We start from the raw sequence: 10,433 nt of genomic DNA on the forward strand, positions 1-10,433 counted from the left end.
ACGCCACGCCTTTTATCGCCAGACTCTAATGGCGGGTCTCTGGGCAGCTGCTCGCATGCTTCCACTAATTCTGCCAAAGCATACTCTGTTCTGCAGGGAAAGACAGAGCCCAGCTACCTACTTCTAGAAAGGTTAATGGAAGCTTTTAGACAGTACACCCCCATAGACCCAGAGGCCTCCAGGAAGTCAGGGCGGCTAAGCGTAATGTCTTCGAAATCAGGCAGCCCAGACATTAAAAAAGGAACTCCAGAAATTAGGAAGGACTTTAGAGGGTTGTGGATACACCTTAACTGTGCTAAACTCCAGATAATTCCTCCTTGAGTAATTCCCAAACCTCAAACATCAATGGTACACTCGTTTTAGATTTGAAAGATGCTTTCTTCAGTTTGCTCTTTAGCCCTCAGAGCCAAAAAAAAAGCTCTCGGCTTTTGAGGAAATGACCCTGAAGGCATAAGTGGCCAACTGACATGGACCAGGGCTGCAGGGATTCAAAACTCTCCTACCCCTGTCTGGACATGAGGGGCCCTCCATGAAGACCTGGGTGAGTACCATGTAAAACACCCTGAAGTAACTTTACTACAAAATGTTGATGACCTGATTGCTGCTGAGACCCAAGAAGCTCTGTATCTTCAGGGACTTGAGTCCTTACAAGCCCTGGGAAATTTAGGCCACCCAGCCCCCGCAAAGAAAGCCCAAATCTGTAAGCCAGAAGTAACACATATCTGGGGTACCTAAAAAGAGGGCAGCTGCTTGATAATAGATTGGCTAGACTGTTCTGGGTAGATTCCCAGGCCACAATCCACCCCACAAGGAGGGAATCTCCTGGGGGTCAAGCGGATTTTATAGACATCATGGATACCTGGGTTCTGTGAGAACTGGCTAAACCCCTGTATCAGGCAACACGGGCAAGCCATTTAATTGACAAACGGCCGAGTTGGTTTTCCTTCCAACAGATCAAAACCGCCTCTACTCTGCTCTCTACACTTCTCCACTGGGACTACCTGGATGTCACCAAGCCTCCCTTCCACTTATACATGGACTCAGAGCAAAGGTGCCTAAGGAGGTAATAATTAGAATTTAGGCTCCTGGTGGAGGCCAGCTGCCTACCTGGGTCAAAGAAGTTAGACCTTAGTGGCTGCCAGGTGGCCCCTTGTCTCCAATGATTGCGCCACGGCTCTGATGGTACAAGATGCTGATAAACTTGTCATGGGTCAAGAATTGCGGGTCGTTATCTTCTACATGCCATCGAAGGTGTACTCAAACAGCCACCTAATCGATGGATAAGTAATGCCCGCTCACCCACTACTCAAGGACGACTACTACTAAACTTATCAGATAACCTTCCTGCTCTAACGACTAAACCCACCCCGCCAAGCTGCCCAACCCGATCTGGACACAAGCCCATGATTGCACCGGATACAGCCCAGGTGCAATGGTTGAGAGGACCCGCAGGACCGCCCCACTCCCCTGACGCACCTCATCTGGTCTACTGGCTGATGGGAGCAGCTTCATGCATCAAGACCAGAGGTACTGGAGCGCAGTAATCCCAGAGACTGATGCGTAATCTGGGTGGGACCCCTGCCCCTCGGGACATCGGCCCAGAAGGTCAACTGATAGCTTCTCACCCAAGCTCTCTACCTAGGGCAGGAAGAAGCTGACAGTACATACAGATAGCCAATATGCTTTGCTAATACGCATACAAGGGCCATCTACAGGAGCAAGGGTTACTAACGGCCAAAGGAAAGAGATAAAAACAGGCAAGAGATCCTAGCCCTGTTAACAGCCATGGAAGCCAGGTAGGAAAAGTTAGCCACAGTGCATTGCCCAGGGCATCAGAAATCAAATTCACCCAACTGCCTAAGGCAACTTTCTACAGGCTGCAACCGCAAGAAATGTGGGTGCTGCCCCAGCCAACTCCCCTTGCACTCCAGCTCCCTGACCCGGCCCCGGACTTTACTCTGGATTATTCAGAACAAGATCTCCAGTGGATTAACAAGCTTCCTGAAACAGATCCAGAATAGGTGGTGGACTGATACTAATGACCAAAACCATCCTACCAGAAAAACTAGGGACAACAAGTAAGAATATTATCCATCAACCACCCACCCAAGTGCTCATGGATGATAGACCTGATCAGACACCTAAGCCTCAAATTCAGACATACAGCCGAGATGGCCAGCAGCATCGTGGCAAGTTGCAAAAGTCTGCCAGCCATAATAACTTACCCCAGTCCCAGGCTGCAGCGGAACAAGGCTTAGAGGAACTGAAAATCTTAAGTATCTACTGGGAAGTAGATTTTACTGAAATAAAGCCAGAAAGTATGGGTATCGTACTTACTTGGTTTTGTAGATACTTTGTCAGGGTGGATCAGCGATTTCCAACCAAAAAGAGAAACTGCTCAGGTTATAGCAAAGAAAAATTCTGGAAGATATCCTCCCAGGCATGGCTTCCCGTCCAGATAGGGTCAGATAAAATGCCTTCGGGCCGCCAAGGTAAGTCAGGATTTGGCTTCCATCCTGGGGCAAATTGGAAATTATACTGCTTTACAGGCCCCAGAGTTCAGTGTGGACAGGTAGAAAGGATGAATCGGACTAAAAGAGACTCCAACTAAATTGACTATGGAGACTGGTGCCAATTGGGTGGTCCTTTCCCCACGCCTGTTCCGGCCCACGGCCCTTTTTACAGACTGGGCCTTACCCCAGAAACTGCATGGTAGACCCCACCCCTGGTCCTCCCAGTCTAAAAAGATGATCTGCTCAAATCTGAAGAAATGTTCTGACCTCTTATTTTCCTAGTTTCCTGCAGAAAATTCTACCAAGAAATCTGGCCTAAGCTGAAGGAATCATATGAGACCGTCCCCCACTGGCGCCCCATCCGTATTCAGCCGGGAGACTGTGGGTCCTGGTTAAGCTTACACCGGCGCAGACCTGAACCCAGGTGAAAGGGACCACTCCAGGTATCACTCCTGACCATACCTACCACCCTAAAGGCAAGGCATACGCTGTGGGATCCTACTCATACACCACCAAGCTTCAGTGGACCCAACCTCCAACCTTCTAGACCAATCATGGCAGCGGCTGAAGCAGCACCGCCACGGGACTTCGTGTGGACAGAGCGGGCACAAACCCCCTTGAAACTCACTCCTGCTTCGTAATATAGCTCAATGCAACATGCAGTTAGGGTAGTCTTAGCTCCTAACGCTGTTTTCCTAGTACACGGGGCCCACCAAACCAGCACCAAACCCCAGCCAGGAAAAAGTTTCCTACTGTTTCCTTACAGGAAACCGACTCCAGCCTCCCATCACTGCAGTGCCCCTAATATCACTCCTGGTGGCCCGGGCCTGCATACTCCCAGTGTAATGGGACACATCTATGACCCATCTAGTCCCTCTCGTTACCAAACTCCACTGCCTCCTGTCCCATTAGTCTCGCCAGTTAATTTGCCTCAACTGCCAAGTTGAGTCTTTAGGGTACACAGGCACCGGGACTAGTATCAAGCATCACCCAACCCTAGGACCGAGATTCCGCATGGAGCCATATTTCTCCCCCCTCATTGATAAACTCCCTACCTATCCCCATTGTGCCTGAGATGCATGGGAAAGCCCTAGGTCACACCCTCATAGCAAGGTAAAATAAGTTGTGCCAACAATTTGCTGTCATGGAAGGAATCAGCTGAGTCCCTTGCCTCCTTCAGCGCAACTCCACGCCCCCTAGCCCAGGTAACTCCTTGCAGAACCGATGGCCCCAGGACCTACCATCACAAAAAGGAAGCATGTATGTTTCTGGAAAGAGGACTGTTGTTTCGGCATAAAACAACCAGGGCTTGTAAAGACCGGGTCCACACAGTTACGCAAGTTAAGCACTGAAGTAAAACACGGCAGTTTGCCTCAGCTGCAGACCAAAGGTGGAATTCTCTATGTTTTCTCTGTTAGCCCTTCCTCGACCCCCTGCTGTCTACTATTTCGCCAACTATAGACCTGTGTTGTTAACAGAATTTTGCAGTTTGTCAGAGAAAGGTTTAACACCGCTTCAGCCCATGTCCCAGAGCCCACACCAACCTGTAAACGCTGGAAAGAGTCAGACTTGAGGCAAGACCCAAGATTGGCTCTAGAGTTACCTGAAGAAGGGGAAATGAAAGGAATGAGGTACATCCCATATATCTCCCAACTTCCTGAGCCCAGCACAAACACACTCCCTCCATATTTCCTTTCAAACTTCAGAAACATCACCTGAGATCTCCCCATAAGGAATGCAATGTATAATGTTAACCAATTGTACGCAGTGTTCAAGAGAACTACCTTGTTCCCTGTAATCTCATATATATCCTGCTTATATTGGCAAAAAGCAAGCACTCGCATTGTTCGAGGCCCTCCTGTATGCTGTAGAATGGAGGGACCAAGTTCGAACTTGTAGTAAAGATCCTTGCCGCTTGGCTTTGACTCTGGTGGTCTTCTTTGGGGAACAAACGGTCTGGGCATAACAGCCCGACACAGCTTATCTTCCGAGATCAGACGAGATTGGGCGCCTTCCCGTTGGTATGGCAGTAGATGCCTCAGAGGCACCTGGCTGCCCCAAGAGCCGGGCCCAGCCATGCCTGCCCACTTCCAGCCAGCACCAACAGCCCAGGGTCACCAGGCTGGGATCGGGACCCCTGAGACGCTCGTCCGTAGCCTTCCCCCAGCTCCTGAGCTCCCGAGCTTCCACCACGTTTGGCCCACTCAGAACAGGGTGTGCTCCGAAGAGTCAGGACCCAGGGCCCACGATGCTGGGACCCTTTCCAGTCCTCCCCACTATCGCGGAAGTATTCTTTTGGATTCCTGGCCACTCAGTACCTCCTGAGAGATCCCCTCTTGCCCCACCCACCTGGAGCCATCAGGGCTGGTCAAGGTCGAACAGCCGGCCCAGCCATGCATGGTCTTTTTCTCACAATGTCCCCTCCATGGTCGCTTGTTCTGACAAAGACCCGGCAGTTGGGCAAGAAGGGGCGGCAGGTTGGGGGTTGGGGGATGGCCCTGCTTTGCCCCGGCTGGCACTAGAACAGGTAGACTGATCCCCTGAGAGAGGGGCTGAGGCACACACACAGACACACACACAAAAACGGCTTGAAGTAGAGCAAGGAAGAGATGGATGGAGAGATTGAAACCGAGGGAGGAGACAGACAGGCTTTCAGAGAGACAGGGGAGGGAGAGAGGAAAAGAGACAGACAGAGAAGCAGAGAAAGAGAGAGGGACAGAGAAAGAGAGAGAGTCAGAGAGACAGAGGGAAGGCGACAGAAGTAGCGCGAGGTGCAGGGGCAAACCCAGAAGTGAGAGGGGGAGGGAGCTAGAGAGCGAGGGCGACAGAGCCTTACAGAGGGAGTGCCCTGCTCTGGTAGGCAGGTCCCTTTTGAGCAGGCCTGGATAGGGTGGAGGTGGCTTGGGCTGGGCCAGAACAGGGTGGCCAGGCTGTCCATGTAAGAGGAGCGAGCTTTTGTCTTGGATTAATTGTTTGCTTTGGAGGTGGGTTTTGTAGGTTCCATCCTTTGTTCCATCTCGTTATGCTCTCGGTGTGGTGCGGTGGGCCCCTTGATTTGCAGAGTGTGCCCACCCTTTTGGCAGGAGCCGTGGAGCCAGGCATGCCCATAGGTGAGGAGGCCTGGGTCTCTGGTGTGTCCTCAGGACTGGAGTTTACACGAAGTTGGTTACAATGGGATTCCGGGTTCATAAGGACTGTTTTCCTGGTGGCTGGCGATGCAATGTCCTTCCACCCGGTAAAGCAGCCCCTGCCTACAGGAGCAGAGGTGTTGGCAGGCGTATGTGGCACCTGCTGCCCCCAGTGTGGGGAAAAGAGAGATCAGCCTGTTACTGTGTCTATATAGAAAGAAGTAGACATAAGAGACTCCATTTTGTTCTGTATTTGAGATGCTGTTAATCTGTGACCCTACCACCAACCTTGTCCTTGCAAGGGACATGTGCTGTGGTGACTCAAGGTTTAAAGGATGTTGGGCTGTGCAGGATGTGTTTTGTTAAACAAGTGCCTGAAGGCAGCTTGCTGATTAAAAGTCTTCTCTTAATCTTAATTCTCAAGTACCCAGGGACATGTACACTGCCAAAGGTCGCAGGGACCTCTGCCTAGGAGAGCTAGGTATTGTCCAAGGTTTCTCCCCATGTGATAGTCTGAAATATGGCCTCATGTGATGGGAAAGACCTGATCATCCCCTAGCCTGACACCCGTGAAGGGTCTGTGCTGAGGAGGACCAGTACAAGAGGAAAGAAGGCCTCTTGGCCATTGTTGGCAGTTGAGATAGAGAAAAGCATCTGTCTCCTGCCTGTCCCTGGGCAATGGAACATCTCGGTGTAAAACCCGATTGTATGTTCTGTTTACTGAGAATGGAGAAAACCGCCTTAGGGCAAAAGGTGGGACTTGCTAAGGCAATGCTGCTCTTTATGCACTAAAAAGGTTTGTGAAGACGTTTGCATATGCATATCAAGGCATAGCACTTTTCCTTAAACTTATTCATGTCACACAGATCTTTATTCATATGCCTTACTGCTGACTTTCTCCCTACGATGATCCTATTATCCTTCCACTTCCCTTTTTTCTAAGATGGTAAAGATAATTATCAATAAATACTAAGGGAATTCAGAGACCGGTGCCCACGTGGGTCCTCCGTATGCTGAGTGCTGGTCCCCTGGGCCCACTTTTTCTTTCTCTATACTTTGTTTCTGTGTCTCATTTCTTTTCTCAGGTATGTCGTTCCACCTAATGAGAAACGCCCACAGGTGTGGAGGGGAAGGCCACCCCTTCATCTGGTGTCCAACGTGGGTACTTTTCTCTAAGGTGAAGGTATGCTTGAGCATGGTCATTGAGGACAAGTAGATGAGAGACTCCTGAGTACATCTACAGTCAGCCTTGCAGTAAGCTTATGCACTCAGAAGAACCTAGGGTAACAATGGGGGAAACTAAAAGTAAATATGCCTCTTATCACAGCTTTATTAAAATTCTCTTAAAAAGAGGGGGAGTTAAAGTCTCTACCAAATATCTAATTACGCTATTTCAAACAATAGAACAGTTTTGCCCAGAAAGTTTTGCCCAGAACAGGGAACTTTAGATCTAAAAGACTGAGACAAAATTGGCAAAGAATTAAAACAAGCAAGTAGGGAAGGTAAAATCATCCCACTTACAGTATGGAATTATTGGGTCATTATTAAAGTAGCTTTAGAACCGTTTCAAACAGAAGATAATGTTTCAGTTTCTGATATCCCTGAAAGCTGTGCAGTAGATTGTGAAAAAGAGGTAGGGGTAGAATCCCGGAAAGGAACAGAAAATTCACACTGTAAATGTGTAGCAGAGCCGGTAATGGCTCGGTCAATGCAAAATGTTGACGATAATCAATTACAGGAGGTGACATATCCTGAAACGTTAAAATTAGAAGAAAAAGGTCCAGAATTAGCAGAGCCATCAGAGTCTAAACCACGATGGCCAACTCCTCTTACAGCAGCTCAGATGCCTGTAACTTTACAACCTCAAATGCAGGTTAAACAAGTACAAACTCCAAAAGAAGATCCAATAGAAAAAGATAGAGTCTCTGTCATAGCAATGCCAATCCAAATACAGTGTCCACAATATCAGCCGGTAGAAAATAAGACCCAGCCGCCAGTAGCCTATCAATACTGGCCACCAGCCAAACTTCAGTATCAGTTGCCCCCAGAAAATCTGTATGGACAGCCAGGAATGTTTCCAGTGCCACAGGGCAGGGTGCCATATCCTCAGCTGCCCACCATGAGACTTAATCCTACAGCACCACCTAGTACACAGGGTATAGTGCATTACATAAAATTATTGATGAGGCAAGAAAACAAGGAAATATTGAGGCATGGCAATTCTCAGTAATATTAGAATGAAGACTACCTGGAGAAGGGGTCCATGATGGAGAGTCTGCCGTAGCTGAAGCCAGATATAAGTCCTTTTCTATAAAAATGCTAAAAGAAATGAAAGAGGGAGTAATACAGTATGGACCCAACTCTCCTTACATGAGAACATTATTAGATTCCTTTGCTCATGGACATAGACTCATTCCTTATGATTGGGAGATTCTGGCAAAATCATCAATCTTACCCTCGCAATTTTTACAATTTAAGACTTGGTGGATTGATGGGGCACAAGAACAGGTCCGAAGAAATAGGACTGCCAATCCTCCAATTAACATAGATGCAGATCAACTATTAGGAATAGGTCAAAATTGGAGCACTGCTAGCCAACAAGTAATAATGCCAAATGAGGCCATTGAGCAAATTAGGGCTATCTGCCTTAGGGCCTGGGAGAAAATCCAAGACCCAGGAACAACCTGCCCCTCCTTCAATACAATAAGACAAGACTCTAAAGAGCCCTACCCTGATTTTGTAGCAGGACTTCAAGATGCTGCTCAAAAGTCAATTACCGATGAGAATGCCCGTAATGTCATAGTGGAGTTGATGGCATATGAAAACGCCAATCCTGATTGTCAATCAGCCATTAAGCCATTAAAAGGAAGGGTTCCGGCAGGGTCAGATGTAATCTCAGAGTATGTTAAAGCCTGTGTTGGAATTGGAGGAGCTATGCATAAAGCTATGCTTATGACTCAAGCAATCATAGGAATTGCTTTAGGAGGACAAGTTAGAACATTCGGGGGAAAATGTTATAATTTTGGTCAAATTGGTCATCTAAAAAAGAATTGCCTAGTCTCAAATAAACAAAATGTAACTACTCAAGCTACTACAACAACAGATAAAGAGCCACCTGGCCTATGTCCAAGATGTAAAAAGGGAAAACATTGGAGTAATCAATGTCGTTCTAAATTTGATAAAAATGGGCAACCACTGTCAGGAAATGAGAGAAGGGGCCAGCCTCAGGCCCCGCAACAAACAGGCATTCCCAATTCAGCCTTTTGTTCCTCAGGGTTTTCAGGAACAACAACCCCCACTGTCACAAGTGTCTCAGGGAATAAGCCAGTTATCACAATACGGCAATTATCCCGTGCCACAAGCAGTAGATTTATGTACTATACAAGCAGTCTCTCTGCTTCCAGGGGAGCCTCCACGAAAAATCCCCACAGGGGTATAGGGCCCATTGCCTGAGGGGACTATAGGACTAATCTTAGGAAGATCAAGTTTAAATCTAAAGGTAGTTCAAATTCATACTGGTGTGGTTGATTCATACTATAAAGGCGAAATTCAATTGGTTATTAGTTCCTCAATTCCTTGGAGTGCCATTCCAGGAGACAGGGTTGCTCAATTATTACTCCTACTTTATATTAAAGTTGGAAACAGTGAGATAAAAAGAACGGGAGGGTTTGGAAACACTTATCTGGCAGGAAAGGCTGCATATGGGGCAAGTCAGGTCTCTGAGAACAGACCTGTGTTTAAGGCCATTATTCAAGGAAAACAGTTTGAAGGGTTGGTAGACACTGGAGCAGATGTCTCTGTCGTTGCTTTAAATCAGTGGCCAAAAAATTGGCCTAAACAAAAAGTTGTTACAAGAATTGTCAGCATAGGCACAGCTTCAGAAGTGTGTCAAAGTACAATGATTTTACATTGTTTAGGGCCAGATAATCAAGAAAGTACTGTTCAGCCAATGATTACTTCAATCCCTGTTAATCTATGGGGTCGAGATTTGTTACAACAATGGGGTGTGGAAATCATTATGCCCGCTCCATTATACAGCCCCACGAGTCAAAAAATCATGACTAAGACAGGATATATACCAGGAAAGGGATTAGGAAAAATGAAAATGGCATTAAAGTCCCAATTGAGACTGAAAAAAATCAAGAAAGAAAAGGAATAGGGTATCCTTTTTAGGGGCGGCCACTGTAGAGCCTCCTAAACCCGTTCCATTAACTTGGAAAACCGAAAAACTTGTATGGGTAAATCAGTGGCCACTACCAAAACAAAAACTGGAGGCTTTACATTTGTCAGCAAAGGAACAATTAGAAAAGGGACACATTAAGCCTTCACTCTCGCCCTGGAATTCTCCTGTATTTGTAATTCAGCCCATGGGACCTCTCCAACCTGGATTGCCCTCTACGGCCATGATTTCAAAAGACTGGCCTTTAATTATAATTGATCTAAAGGACTGCTTTTTTACCATTCCTCTGGCAGAGCAAGACTGTGAAAAATTTACCTTTACTATACCAGCCATAAATAATAAAGAACCAGCCACCAGGTTTCAGTGGAAAGTATTACCTCAGGGAATGCTTAATAGTCCAACTATTTGTCAGACTTTCGTAGGTCAAGTCCTTCAACCAGTTAGAGACAAATTTTCAGATTGTTATATCATTCACTATATTGATGATATTTTATGTGCTACAGAAACAAGAGACAAATTAATTGACTGTTACACATTTCTGCAAGCAGAGGTTGCCAGTGCAGGACTAACAATAGCATCTGATAAGATTCAAACCTCTACTCCTTTTCATTA

Source organism: Papio anubis, unplaced genomic scaffold (assembly GCF_008728515.1).
Source record: "Papio anubis isolate 15944 unplaced genomic scaffold, Panubis1.0 scaffold48, whole genome shotgun sequence".
Lineage (NCBI taxonomy): Eukaryota > Metazoa > Chordata > Mammalia > Primates > Cercopithecidae > Papio > Papio anubis.